Consider the following 15,681-nt stretch of genomic DNA (forward strand, 5'->3'; position numbering starts at 1 on the left):
ACATAAGCTGTCTTCGATACTTCTTAAGATCTTGATGACTCAACATTCCGATGTTAACATGCCCTTGTTCAGCTAACCAATTCTCCACACCAAAGACAGTGTATTTTGCTTTACTTCAGATAAGCTGAGAGCGATGTGCATTTTTGTCCAGCCAGCTGGACTATGTCTATGAGACCTTTTTTCAGCTAGCCAGTTATCCACACCCCCACAGCATCTCTAAGCAGTCCCCCGTGTAGCCAAATGCCCCCGACGCCTCTTTGTCCTCTTTCATCACAGCTTCTGACAGTGTTGATCCTAAATTGTCACAGGTCAACACACTAAGAGCAGTCACGTGGACGTTTCTACTCCGTGTCTCTTGGCCCTCAATACCATACTTCCTAACCGCAGCCCATCTAAAGTAGTTCCACATTTCTGTAACACTAACTTCCACATTGACAGCACAATGGTATCTTCCTTAGAGAACTTAGTCCCCATGCTGTCCCTGGTGGCTCACCTTACTCGGCGTCACGTTCTCCCGGGATCTAGCAGCCGCCTGCTGTGCTATTCCGCTTCACCAGGCTCCACCTCCCCAGACACCCGCTGGTCACAGCCTCAGGATCTGCTCCTGACACCCCTTATTGGGGGGCACAGTCTCAGGGGTCTCCTCCTGATACCCCTTACTGGGATCATATCGGCACACCGAGGTCACCAATTGTGGCGACGCAAGGCGAGACGGACATAAAAACACTATATCTACGTGGCTGGGTTCAGACAAAATGGCCAGAATGGCCTTTATTATCTGTACAGATTGCTTATAGATCTTAGATAGCACATGTGGTCAGACCCTGATAGGCTTGCTGTCGTCCTCTTGCTTGCTCTTTGCTCTTGCTATAGGTGCCCGTTTGCTGCGGTTCTAAGCTCCGGTAACTTCACTTCCTGTTCACATACTTGTCATTTTTGTGGCTGTCTTAAAGGAACACGACTAAGTCTTTAAAGTCAACTAACTCGTCTGCAGACACGCTGCAGACCCCAACACTCCACCTCCAGAGGAAAGGCACTGAAGAGCAGCCCGTGAGGGACCATCCATCCCAGTAAGCAGCAGCCAGCTGGGCTCAGGATGCTGAGCACCGCCCCCCGCCAAAGCCCAACTCACCGGCCAATGCACCACCCACCCCTGGCAACTGGTCACGGAGCCTCCCCTCTCTGCTCAGTCCCGGCGGCCAGGGGCAATCCCAGCGAGCCTCAAGCCTCTCTGGCACCACTGGCCCCAGGGAGAGCCCAGCTGGCTCTTCCAGAGCCTGGCTCCTCCAGCATGTCCCCGGGAACGCTGTCCAGGAGCGTTTCTGCCAGCACCTTCCCAGGAGCGGACCAGCCTGGAGGGTCTCCTACCGCTCCCCCCTTGCCCTTCTGGAAGATGGTTCTGGTGATTGCTCAGGTCACCAGGAGTCTCCCCGCATCAGCAGGCCCTTCTAGAGAGCGGAGTGTGGCTTCACACTGGCACAGCACGGCTCCCTCCAGCCCTTGGATGCTCCTCAGCCACTCACACCGCCACTTGGTGAACGGTATATATTAATACACTGAAAGGACCACGGCTGACCCGAGCTGGAGCTCACCCGCTGCTCTGCTTGGCTGCCAGTCTCTTGTCTCTTTCTTCAGCAATGGTCAGGCGGATACCCTTTCCACGGGGGCAGGGAGATCCATGGCTTGTTGCCCTGTGGCAAGAGAGAGGAAGCCACCTCACATCATGAAACACAGGCTCTCCGTCTTTGTGGGGGGGAAAGCAGCACAAGCCCCTTAGGAAGGTGCTGAAGGCGTACAGGCCTACATCTGCCCCTTCTGGTCGCGTCCATCAAGAATGCACTTCAGCCAAGATCCAAACGCCACCCCCTTCCAACCTGGGAGGGAGAGCCCATGGCAGGACAGCGAGACAGCAGAGGCATCGCAGGGGAAGGGCGCTCTCAGCCAGAGCAGCTGCCCCGGGCACACCCAGAGCCCAGCGCTGCTCGGCTCCCAGTACTCAGAAGGTTTAGAAAACCACAGGGCTGCTCCTCGGAAACATCCCCATTCCTACACTCACGGATGCTTCCCCTTCCCAGAGCGCTCAGCCCCGGAGCAGGCAGAACCACCAGGAGCAGAGCCACAGCTGATGCCAGTGCTGAAGCCTTCACCGTGTGGGAAGGCAGCTGCCCACGGACAACACCCACGCCCTCTCGGTGTCAGCCAGCAGCCCCCAGCAACGGGAGACAACCCACCCCGCATCATGTCCGAGGCAGGCTTGCTTTGCCAAAAAAACAAAGATGCTGGAGAGCCTGGTGGCAAAGCTATTGCCATTTGGCGTCCCTCACCAAGTGAGACACTTCAAAAGGGGCGCAGGTGCTCCACGGGCGGGGCGTGGGCATCTCCACAGCCATTGCCCAGGGCTTTGTGATGCAGGCAGCGCATCATGCCCAGAGGCCAATGTGATGCGGGTCTCCACGGTGACCGTGGGGGGTATTTAAGGGGCGAGAGCCCTGGGGTGTCCACTCCCAGGAGAGCGACTCCCTCAGGAGGCAGCATCTCCCCCGGGTGACCATGGCAGATCAGCAGCAGACACCGCCAAAGATGCCCACGCATGAGGAGGCGAACACCCCGCCCCCAGCACCAGAGCAGGCTGCCCAGGCTGCAGACTCTGCACCAGGTGAGAGATGGGGCAGGAGGGGCAGGAGGGGGGTGGTGGCGGTGGGACGGGGCCACATGGATCTTTCTTGGTGCTGCGGCTGGGCTTGCCAGCACTGGGGGGCTGCTGGGGCAAGCAGCCACCTCCATCACCTGACTCGTGCTCTTCCTGCCCACAGGTGGGCCATGGGCAGCCGCAGGCAGCAGCACCCTCCGAAATCTTCTTCCCAGGGCAGGGAAGCTGCCAGCAGACCCCAAGAGCTTGTCCCATCTCCTCGGGTCTACTGTGGTGAGTGGGATGCAGCCGGCAGGATGCAGAGCTGCAGGGCGTGCCCATGCAGCCCCACAGCCAACACCAACGCTGCAGAGGAGACAAACCGGTGCCTTCTTGAGGGGACTCAGAAAGCAGCATGATGCTGGTGGAAAGGACAAGAAGAGATCAGGTCCAGGCAGCCAGGAGCAGCAAGGCCCCTGCACCTAAGCCCGTCCATGACCCCCATGAACATGGGAGCACCAGTGCTGCTGGCAGGGTGTCTGTGCCAGCTTCCATGGGTAGGAGGCATGTGGGGCCAGGGCACCAGGCACAAGCAGTACAGGAAGGCTCCAAAGCACCAGTGGGACGCTACAAGTGCATCCTAATAGGCAAGCCGGTGCGGAGCCAACGGAGGGTCCGTAGGAAGCCTGAGGATATGACACCTGTGGCAGACTGCTCCAGGAAGGAGAAAGATCTGCAGAAGCTGAAGTCGAGATTCCTGGCCCACAGCCAGCACCGGAAGAGGGGAAGTCCTGCAGGAAGTCCTGCAAGCATGGCATCCCGTGTCCGCGGGGAAGCACTGGGCGATGGCAAAAGGGCCTTAGTCCCACAAGTGCCAAAGAAGCACCCAGGGGCCCTGGCCAAGCTTGGTTGCTGGGAAGATATCAGCACCAAAGAACTGTCCCAAGAAGAGGACATCAAGATCTACGAACTGTCCCAAGAAGAGGACATCAAGATCTACAGCATCTGGGTCAACCCTTTGTTCCCAGAGATTTTGGAGGGGTCTTGCCGTCCCAGCAGCTCTGGCACACACACGGCAGGAGTCTCAGCCGGGAACGTGCAGAATGCGTCTCCTGCCCCGACACATCCCATGGACACCGAGCCAGCAGCTGCTGCATTGGCTGCAGCTGCTGAGGAAGAGGAGCAACGCTCGCCACTCACTCCCACAGAACAGGAGACGGCGAAGGCACCGGCTTCTCTCTTCAGCAAGCAGGGCACAGCAGCACAGGCAGGGAGCCAGGCACCTGCCCCACACAGCCCCACAGCCCACACCGTGGCTACTGCAGGACGCAGCTCGGTGGGACATGAGTGATGTCCTGCACGAGCTTGAGGCTGTGATCCAAGAACGCAGCCAGCAGCCGGTGGAACAGCGGCACTCGGCACAAAGGCATGGATGCGGCGGTGGCACTAAAACCACCTGCAGCAACTGAGGAGAGCGAGCCTACATTGGCTGCAGAGCCTCAGGGAGAGCCCAGCACAGCCTCTCCTGTCCCAGACGAACGCCAAGATGGAGAACACATGGATTCTCCCATGTCTGGAGACCATCCAGGAGAGGCTAGTGCAGCCATCGTCTCCCCGGCAGCACACGATCATGAAGGGGCTTTTTCGTTGCCTGAAAATGCTGTGGACGACACCGCCACACCACACCTTGCCCCAGCAGCAGAGAAACGAAGACAATGAGACAACTAGTCCCCTGCCTTGGGAGCCTTGGCACCAGGTGAGCCAGGGGCGCGTGGCCAGCACCGAGCATCCCCAGGTACCGGAGGCAGGCGCGGCGCCCAGGGCATGTGTGGCAGGGACATGGCTGGTGGACATCCTCTCCATCTCCTCCCCACCACCACCACCACCCTCTTGCCCACGCCTTGAGTCTTGCTCTCCCCGTGCAGGCGACCTCCCAGCACAGAGGCGACACGCAGCCCTCCTCTGGCTGCAGGACCGTAAGCCCAGCCAACCCGACACCTAACACTGCCAAGCCTACCCACGAAACCCCATCCCCAAAACCCCGATCCCCAAGCGCCTGTTTCTCCCCCGCATCCAGTGGCGGATGCTTAGCTCTCCCTTTGTTGTTCATGTTTTTTATAGGAGGCGCCAGGGGCTCTTGGCCAAGGAGGACGACAAGTGGGAAGACATCAGCCTGGAGCTCTTCCAGGACCCCCACGCTGATCCCCCGGAGGGCCAGGCAGCCTCCGAGCAGAGTGGTAACACATTGCCCTGCTCCGGCTCCAGGGATGAGCCCGAGGATGACCCAGGTACGTCCGAGTCGAGCGCTGCTCGGCAAGGGCAGGCCCGGTCCGGCTGTCCCGGCGGCCTGCACCCAGGCCAGGGCGGCAGGACTGCGTGCAGAGGGGGCTGGCCGTTCCCTGGACACCCCTCCCTGGGGAAAGCCCTCGGTGGGGGGGAGCAGGCAGGACCTTGCCCATTACCTGCCCAGCCCCTTGCCTACAGCTCTCCTTCTTCCCACAGGCATCGCCGCCCTGCCGCACACCCCAGCTCGACGGCGACAGGCCCTCCCTCTTGCGCAGGGTGCTCAGGGCTCTGCGCAGGGCTTTCTGCTGTACCTGCATCACGGCACAGTGAGAGCAGCAGCGCCCTGCTGCCAGCGGGGACCATGAAGGTGCCGGCTGCCCCTGAGCCCGTGCTGCATGCGGAAGGAGCAGCGCAGGGAGGCACTGGAGGGATGGCTGCCGGGACTGCGCCCCACGCATTCAGCTGCCCTGAGGACATCGTGGGTGTCAGCCTCTGCTGGGCCCTGCGTGCTTTCTGAGGGCCAATAAAAGCTGACCATTTTCCCCCAGGGCTCATGTGTGCCTGCTCCACCCTGGGCAGAAAGAACCCGTGGCAGGCAAGGCCCACGCCAGCAGGGCAGAGCTGGAGAGCCCCTGTGCTCCCTCTTCTCCACGCTGAGCAGAGCCTGTGCCCTCGGCCTCTGCCCATGCCGCTGGCATTCCAGCTCCCAGCCAGATGGGGCCTCCGCTGGCCTCGCTCCACGGGGCCCGTGTCTGCCCGGACCCCCGCGCAGGCCCCAGCCCGCACCCAGTGGCCCGGGCACGCACTCCCCTGGGCCCATGGCACAGAGGAACCCCTTCCCCGCAGTGCCGCCTGTGCCCTCGCTAGCGCAGCCCGGCCTGCGGAACTGCCCCTTGCTGCCCGGGCACGCCGCACGCCCCTGCCCACCTTGGCCTCTGGGGCCTTTCCCACAGGCACTGCTGCTCTCCAGCCACCCGGCCACAGCCCCAGCCCCTGGGCAGGGGGCATCAGCCCATCCCCGAGCCGCTGCTCAGCACCTGCCTTTGCTGGACTTCCTGGGGCCCGCAGCAGCCCATGCTTCTGGCCTGGCCAACTCCCCCCCGAGAGCTGCCAAGCCTCCACCACTGCCACTGCCACCCGCAGTGCGGGGGCCTCCCCTACCCCTGCTGTCATTGTGATTCCTCACACGCTCCACTGTGGCGACGCAAGGCGAGACGGACATAGAAAACACTATGTCTACGTGGCTGGGTTCAGACAAAATGGCCAGAATGGCCTTTATTATCTGTACAGATTGCTTATAGATCTTAGATAGCACATGTGTCAGACCCTGATAGGGCTTGCTGTCGTCTTCCTCTTGCTTGCTCTTTGCTCTTGCTGTAGGTGCCCGTTTGCTGCGGTTCTAAGCTCTGGTTCTTCCCTTCCTGTTCACATACTTGTCATTTTTGTGGCTGTCTTAAAGGAACACGACTTTAAGACAAGTCTTTAAAGTCAACTAACTCATCTGCAGTCGCGCTGCAGACCCCCAAAAATCCCCCTTTTTGGTTTTGAACGGCTAGTACCAGGTTTGCTGTGTGCTGCAGGGTCCTTTGCAAACACAATGGCAAACAAGGCAAATAGCAAACAATCAATCCTGCCAGTCGAGTGAATCGATGCCAAAAGCCCGACTTTTTCTCAGATTTTGGTAACATGTTGCTGCAATGGGGCGCCTACAATCAATGCAGCACATGCCACCAAAATACTCTCAGCCATGTCCCTGAGTCAACAACAAAAAGTCAATAGTTGCTCTGTTTTGTAAAACTGCATGTTGTACTCCAGGCAAATCATCAGCCAACAATCCCAAAACACTAGAGGTTTGACTCACATTCTTAACTACCTAACAAAGAAGGTGATTTAACTTTTTTAATGCTTTCCCCTGCTGCTGCTCCGGGTAAGCAAAGAGCTGCTGCAATATGTTCCCATCGGTTCCATAAATCAACTACGTCATTACACGCTTCATCTAAAGCTATATCGCGTTTAAGCGCATTATGCTTATCAACATGTTCACGGGGTTGATTTATGCGGGTGTCATGGTCCCATCATGGCCTCCTACTACATTAGCATCTACAGAAAAACAACTGTCGGCATTCCAAGTGCCAACAATATCAACTTCTTGCGGTTTAACGTTTATACAGAGGTAACCGATTATCCCAAATATCGGAAGGCTTTCAGTAAGGTCCTTCATTCCCCAAAGTCTTTGTCAAAAATCGTACGTTCACTTTTTACGCAATAATGTCTGTTAACACACGTTGCAAGTTTTGAGGAAGGCCACATCAACCAGACCCTGTGTGGAAAGGTTGACTGCCTTGCACCACAGACACACCAAACCAGGACGGGTTCAGTTGCTGTGCTAAGGAGACCGCACATTAGTTGTTGGGTTTGACTGGCGGCAGCGGTGCTCCCACGATCCTGGCACGCTAAGCTCAGGCCGCACACAGCCAGCAGGTATCCATCGCGGACCTTCACCTGTAGAAACACAAGCATAACCTCTCCCCCAGGTTAACAATCCATGCGGGTCCTGACGAATGCCCGGTACAAGGGTCTTCTCAGGCGTACTAAGACGCCTTTGTGCTTTTGCTGCTTAGCACCAATTGACACAAAGTGTCGCACAATGGGAGGCACCGCAACGGTCGGCAGAGATTTTCAAAAAGATCAAAACGTAGCGTGCTTTCTCTAAACGTGCCTCTGGGGTCATTCCCTTCATTCCTCCTCCCTGTTTTTTCAAGCAGGCGTTTGAGAGTACCATTCATGCGTTCAACGATGGCTTGGCCCGGGGGGGAATGGGGAAGAGCAAATCTGGGGGGAGATCCCTCACAGGGAAAGGAGCTGACTGACGGACTTAGAGCTATAGGCAGGTCCATTGTCCGTTTTGATTGCAAGGGGGACCGTCGAGCAGCAGACAAAGCACGTTGCCAGGGCCGAATGACGTCACGAGTGGTCTCAACCTGTGCGGGCAGTAGCAATCATTGCAGAAGAATATGTATCTATTGTAACATGGACATGTTTTTGTCTGCCAAACTCATTGTATGAGTTACATCTGTTTGCCAAAGCCGTAAAGCTTGAAGGCCTCTAGGATTAACTCCATAATCGGGCAAGGAGGTAACATTTTGACAGTCTGCACAGGCTGCAACAATACTGCCTGCAGCAGCCTTAGAGAGACCCTTTTGACCAAACTGATGATACAAGGATCGCCAATTCTGATGATAAAACTGGTGGACTGACACAGCCTGCTGGTGGACATCAGGAACAGGCACCAACAGAGCCACAGAAACCAGAGCATCAACTCTAGCATTGCCTTCAATGACAAAACCGGGTAGGGAGGCATGGCTGTTAACATGCGTAACATAAAATGGAGAATGGCGTTTCCAAATCTCTTCCCAAACTAAAGTCAAAAACTGCAAAAAGGTTGGGATTGTTGACATGACCAAGGACAACCATCTCTAACTTGGGAAGGAGGGCTGCCACACAGGCTGAATCAGTAACGAGATTAAGAGGGCCTGGAAGTATCGAAATGCCAAGGCCGCAGCCCGCAACTCTACAGCTTGCGGGCATCCTTTCCCGACACACAATTTTGGGAATGCCATTGCCCATTCTGTTTGCAAGCAACTACGGCTTCCCCGTTTTTTCCAGACCCGTCTGCAAATACCGTGCCACCTTTGACTGGTCGTCTCTGACTCAGTTGCCGTGGCTGCAAAGTTAGATCTACAGTCATTTTCAAAGTGGGTGAGGTGGATGATGGTACTGAGCTTGCCCTTGAATATTGGCAAGAGCCACTTGGAGGGCAGTAGAGTTTTGACAGCGCCCATTCAAAAGAGAATTGTTGTACGGGGCTAATCACAGCTGACGCCATCAACTCCAGTCCACTCTAAACATCACTTTTTGGATTTTTATGATCAAATCGGCAACAAGTTTGTACCATCCAACAGCGGTTTTCTTAGGCTGCAAAGGCAGAACCAACCACTCAATCACATGCAGTGGATCTTCCCAAGCCTGGTTCCACTGGGCCAACATAGCATAAGGAGAAGACTGGTCCATTAAAAAGAAAACCACTTAAAGGGAAGCGTGATATCTACACGCCACACATGTCGTGCAGAGATCAACTGTTTGACTTCTTTCACAAGTGCCAAGGCTGCAGGGTGTGAAATGCCTTGGGGCTAAAAGATCTGTGTCTCCTTTTAAAAGTTGCAAAAAAGGGTTGCCTTTGTTCATTAGTAAGGGCCCTAAATAACAAGGCCGTAGCCAATTTCAGCATTCCTGCAAGCTTTTGGACATCGCTCAAGGTCTTTACGTCCAGTTTTCAATTTGATAGGTTGTGGAGACACAGTTCTCTTCAGCACATTCTATGCCCAGATATTTCCAGGGCTCTGCCTCTGAACTTCTTCAGGAGCTACAATCAATCCAAACTCTGCTAAACTGTGCCTGGCATCCTTCTCAACTGTCTCAGCAGCTCTTTTGACGGTGCTGCTAGCAAGATGTCATCCATGTAATGATAACAGTAAACATCTTGGTAGTTGTCTCTCACTGAGCTCAGGGCTTGGGCTACAAGACCATGACAAATGGTTTGGCAGTTTCTCATGCCTTGAGGCAGCACGGTCCAGTGATAGCTTTTTGTGGGCTCATAGCTACTTCTAGTTGGTACTGTAAGGGCCAACTCGGCTTTGTCTTTTGGATCTAAAGGAAGTGGGATAAGAAAAGCAATCTTTCAGATCAGTAACTAAAAAGTCTCACTCCACTGGTGCACGGTGGCGAGACGGCAATCCTGGCTGCAAGGCCCCCATAGAGGCCGTCAGTGCAGTGACTTTACGCAGGTCAAGCAACAATCGCCATTTACCTTGATTTCTTTTTTATCACAAATACAGGGGTCTGCCACGGGCTATGTGATTCTTCATGTGGCCCGCGTCTAATTGCTCCTTCGCTAATCCATGCAGGGCACACAGCTTTTCAGGGGCAGGGGCCACTGATCTACCCATACCGGTTTATTCGGGTTAACCAAGTGAGACCAAGTCTAGGCTGTTTCGCTCCTGTAGAATGTTGTCCCAGTTAAGAAATCCGTGGTGATACAAACTCCCCATTTGACGTGCGGAATTAAACTCTGTAACTCAGGATAGGCTATAAAGCAGGCACGTTTAATTCACCGGGCGGGGCGTCAGGGTGGGATAATTCCAAAAGCACCTGCTGCCTCCGACTTCTTTGTGCACGTGTGAGTTTCAAGTATACATTCATACATATTCAATAGATGCCCAAGAAGAAGGTTGGGGTAGGATAATGAGTCTACCAGAAGTCACTAACATAAGTTTCCTCCCATTTGCACTTGCTCACTGCCTCCTGGTGGTGCTCGCGGGGGGTCGTTGAGGATGAAGGCTTAGTTAGTTCTCCCTCGCTCTGAACTTTTCACCTTCACTCTTTGCGCAACTCAGTCCGTGTCTTGAGTTTCTCCGCATCCATAAAACGGGGACAGATCCAGTTTTTCCTACCTCAAGGCACAGAGGTTCGCATACCGGTGTCTTTCTTATCGCACACAGAGCATCCCATGTTCCACCTTGTCAGTACAAAGGGCCCCAGGGACGGGCCTAATTTGCCAAGTCCTACTGTGAAGCTCCCTCGCCTCATTTGCCAAGTCACACTGTGAAGCTCCTCTTTGGCATACAATGAGAAATTTAATTATTCTAAGTATTTCCATCTCCTTTTAGTCCTAGTTATTTCTAAGCTTTTCTGTCACATTGTCCTAAGCAATTCTCGGCCCCACAAAGTGAGTGGTGCGGGTGGTAACATATGGGCCAGGCGGAGGGCAGTCTGTCCATCTTGTGTTTTGATCTGTATAGGTTTTTTACAGACAGGGCAGCTAGTAGTCCATGCCCCCAGACCTACAACTTCCCGCTGGCGTTATTTACCAAGCCCTTTGAGGTGGCAGTCTTTGCTCCATACGACAGTTACGTCCTGCTCCGGTATCCAGAAGACCGACCGCGTCAACTGCACTTGTGCAGGGAGTACCTCCCATAACGCCACAGTGCATGTCAGGGTTAGGTCGTTGTGGAGATAGTTCTTGGCGTCCAACACCCTTGAGGTATTCCTGTGGAGCCGAATCCTTCATCAGCGCCCGCCATTCAGGCTCTGTTCGGGAAACACAACTCACAAAAGGCACAAGTGTGAGCAAGGCCTGTATTTTTTTGGAATTGTAACAGGAGGCATCCGTGTTGGAAACTAAGGGCACATATTTAACCTGTGAAGTCTGCATCAATAACACCAACATGACTTGGATCTTGTGTAAAGTAGTACTAGATTCGACCTATTAGTAAGGCACTAAGGCCCTTCCCTGTTGGCCCCTGACATTCAGGAGGACTTAAAACACTCCATGGTTGGCTAGAGTTACTGATTCACTGGTGCATCCATCCATCCCTGCTGATCCTTGGGGTCCTCCCTGATAATTGCTCACTATAAGGCTGGCTGGCTGGTGTGGCAGCCAGGAGGTACTTGTTCATTGCGCGCCCTCCTCGCGCTCTTGTGAGCGTTTTTCCCTGGCCCGGTGCGTGGAATCCTTCTCTATCAAAACGAGGAATGACATTGCTTTTGCAAAATGTCCTTTCTTTCCACAGTGGAAACAAGGAATTTCTGCCGTGGGACAGTCTAGGTTTTGTCACCGCATTGTTTTTTTGGAGGGGCAGTCCTGTTTAGAGGTGTCCTGACTTACGCGCAAGGAGTAGACATTGCATTTGCACAGGGCAGCCATTACTGCTATTTTGCGTTCCAAGGCACCTACCTTGGCACAGGGCTGATATCACAGTTTCTAAACTGGGTCCTCCTGGCAAGTCCTCTATTATTATTTAGACAATCAGCATTAGCACGATCTTTGGCTAATTGCCTTACTAGCATGGCACGCAGGTGAGGGTCAAACACTGAGAGGCAACAGCATGTTGCAGACTTTTCCACAAATGGCAGAAAATGGTTCTTTTTGGGCCTTGCTTAAATTGCTGGATAATGCTCTTTTGACTCTGCTATTGTGCAGTTTTCATTATTGCTTGCATGCCTATATTTTTTATTTGATCGAATACTAGGGGGGGGAGCACTGAGGCCTGATGTTGAGGGCTGCATACCGCCCAGTACCCACCAACACATCAGGCCCATTACCAACCCGGGGATCATCTTGCGGAAGGTTTTTGATTCGGCAGCCCTTGCTGTTGCGCAGCTACCCGCCAGGTTGCGTGGAAGACCGCCTAGTTGCACAGGTTGGGACATGATCTGTTCCATCTGAGAACTATCAAAAGGAGTCCAAGTGTCCTGGTAAGCACACGCAAGAATTGCATTGTAGGCCGACGAATTCACCCCGTACTGAGAAACAGTGTTTTGCAAGACCTGCACTATTTTCCAAGCAAGCGGTGTAATGAACATTGGGATTACCAGCAGCCCCCCGCATCTCCTGTTGTAACAGGATATGCATGCGGGCGCAGCGGTGGGAAGGAGTAGTATCAGCAAGGGAGCGGTCCGTCTATAGTGTTCTACGAAATCCCAGTTTCCCTCTTGTAGTGCCCCATCTTTTACAGCCTGCCAAAATTGCCAAGGGTTGCGCGGCATTACCGTAACGTTGGATACTGGATTTCTACCACTCCACATTCTTCACCGCCTCTGACTGATAACCTTGTCATAGCTGGGCACGATTCCGGATTTTTGGCATTTCCATCCTGTGGAGGCAGGGGAGGAGCTGAGGGGGCAGGCGGAAAGGAGAAGAAGCTGGGGGAGGAGGGAGTGTGGGCTGGCACAAATGCCGTCGGGACTCAGGGGGGCAGGGATCGGTCCACCGAGGTTTCTCCCTGTTGTCCTTGTCCTCGGAATCGCTACCGAACATAGGTCAATGCTGCTGGGCTTATTTTAGGGGCTTTGGGACATTGAGGAGTGGCGTCTGGTAAGGGGCACGGACTCTCCCCCTCCCCCGCCCCCTCACCCTCCTGTCTGTAGTTGGAGGGGGATCCAGGGCAGGTCTGGGTGATACACCCCCACTCACATCTTGCTGACTTTTCAAGCCCCCACTCACATCTTGCTCATTTTTTAAGCCCCCCTGTCGCGACGGAGGGAAGACACAGTCACTCAATAAGAGTGATCAGCAGACTTTCGTTTATTGTCTCTTACAGTCACCTTTATGCCTTCCTATAATTAGCTCATACATATTACAAAAGTTAAGCTCATTATTGGTTAGTTGCCTAAATACCAAGCCCGCCCCTAGTTTCTCTTCTGTAGTTATCTGTTCCCACCTGCAACATTCTTTTCCCACCGAAATCTTCCTGTTATTGTGTAACAAAAACAGCCAAAGACAGTGTATTTTGCTTTACTTCAGATAAGCTGAGAGCGATGTGCATTTTTGTCCAGCCAGCTGGACTATGTCTATGAGACCTTTTTTCAGCTAGCCAGTTATCCACACCCCCACAGCATCTCTAAGCAGTCCCCGTGTAGCCAAATGCCCCGACGCCTCTTTGTCCTCTTTCATCACAGCTTCTGACAGTGTTGATCCTAAATTGTCACAGGTCAACACACTAAGAGCAGTCACGGTGGACGTTTCTACTCCGTGTCTCTTGGCCCTCAATACCATACTTCCTAACCGCAGCCCATCTGAAGTAGTTCCACATTTCTGTAACACTAACTTCCACATTGACAGCACAATGGTATCTTCCTTAGAGAACTTAGTCCCCATGCTGTCCCTGGTGGCTCACCTTACCGGCGTCACGTTCTCCCGGGATCTAGCAGCCGCCTGCTGTGCTATTCCGCTTCACCAGGCTCCACCTCCCCAGACACCCGCTGGTCACAGCCTCAGGATCTGCTCCTGACACCCCTTATTGGGGGCACAGTCTCAGGGTCTCCTCCTGATACCCCTTACTGGGATCATATCGGCACACCGAGGTCACCAATTGTGGCGACGCAAGGCGAGACGGACATAAAAACACTATATCTACGTGGCTGGGTTCAGACAAAATGGCCAGAATGGCCTTTATTATCTGTACAGATTACTTATAGATCTTAGGTAGCACATGTGTCAGACCCTGATAGGCTTGCTGTCGTCTTCTTGCTTGCTCTTTGCTCTTGCTATAGGTGCCCGTTTGCTGCGGTTCTAAGCTCCGGTACTTCACTTCCTGTTCACATACTTGTCATTTTTGTGGCTGTCTTAAAGGAACACGACTAAGTCTTTAAAGTCAACTAACTCGTCTGCAGACATGCTGCAGACCCTAACACTCCACCTCCAGAGGAAAGGCACTGAAGAGCAGCCCGTGAGGGACCATCCATCCCAGTAAGCAGCAGCCAGCTGGGCTCAGGATGCTGAGCACCGCCCCCCGCCAAAGCCCAACTCACCGGCCAATGCACCACCCACCCCTGGCACTGGTCACGGAGCCTCCCCTCTCTGCTCAGTCCCGCGGCCAGGGGCAATCCCAGCGAGCCTCAAGCCTCTCTGGCACCACTGGCCCCAGGGAGAGCCCAGCTGGCTCTTCCAGAGCCCGGCTCCTCCAGCATGTCCCGGGAACGCTGTCCAGGAGCGTTTCTGCCAGCACCTTCCCAGGAGCGGACCAGCCTGGAGGGTCTCCTACCGCTCCCCCTTGCCCTTCTGGAAGATGGTTCTGGTGATTGCTCAGGTCACCAGGAGTCTCCCCGCATCAGCAGGCCCTTCTAGAGAGCGGAGTGTGGCTTCACACTGGCACAGCACGGCTCCCTCCAGCCCTTGGATGCTCCTCAGCCACTCACACCGCCACTTGGTGAACGGTATAATTAATACACTGAAAGGACCACGGCTGACCCGAGCTGGAGGTCACCCGCTGCTCTGCTTGGCTGCCAGTCTCTTGTCTCTTTCTTCAGCAATGGTCAGGCGGATACCCTTTCCACGGGGCAGGGAGATCCACGGCTTGTTGCCCTGTGGCAAGAGAGAGGAAGCCACCTCACATCATGAAACACAGGCTCTCCGTCTTTGTGGGGGGAAAGCAGCACAAGCCCCTTAGGAAGGTGCTGAAGGCGTACAGGCCTACATCTGCCCCTTCTGGTCGCGTCCATCAAGAATGCACTTCAGCCAAGATCCAAACGCCACCCCCTTCCAACCTGGGAGGAGAGCCCATGGCAGACAGCGAGACAGCAGAGGCATCGCAGGGGAAGGGCGCTCTCAGCCAGAGCAGCTGCCCCGGGCACACCCAGAGCCCAGCGCTGCTCGGCTCCCAGTACTCAGAAGGTTTAGAAAACCACAGGCTGCTCCTCGGAAACATCCCCATTCCTACACTCACGGATGCTTCCCTCTTCCCAGAGCGCTCAGCCCGGAGCAGGCAGAACCACCAGGAGCAGAGCCACAGCTGATGCCAGTGCTGAAGCTTCACCGTGTGGGAAGGCAGCTGCCCACGGACAACACCCACGCCTCTCGGTGTCAGCCAGCAGCCCCCAGCAAACGGGAGACAACCCACCCGCATCGTGTCCGTGCAGGCTTGCTTTGCCAAAAAACAAAGATGCTGGAGAGCCTGGTGGCAAAGCTATTGCCATTGGCGTCCCTCACCAAGTGAGACACTTCAAAAGGGGCGCAGGTGCTCACGGGCGGGGCGTGGGCATCTCCACAGCCATTGCCCAGGGCTTTGTGATGCAGGCAGCGCATCATGCCCAGAGGCCAATGTGATGCGGGTCTCCACGGTGACCGTGGGGGTATTTAAGGGGCGAGAGCCCTGGGGTGTCCACTCCCAGGAGAGCGACTCCCTCAGGAGGCAGCATCTCCCCCGGGT

This window comes from Falco naumanni, unplaced genomic scaffold, assembly GCF_017639655.2.
Source record: "Falco naumanni isolate bFalNau1 unplaced genomic scaffold, bFalNau1.pat scaffold_275_arrow_pat_ctg1, whole genome shotgun sequence".
Lineage (NCBI taxonomy): Eukaryota > Metazoa > Chordata > Aves > Falconiformes > Falconidae > Falco > Falco naumanni.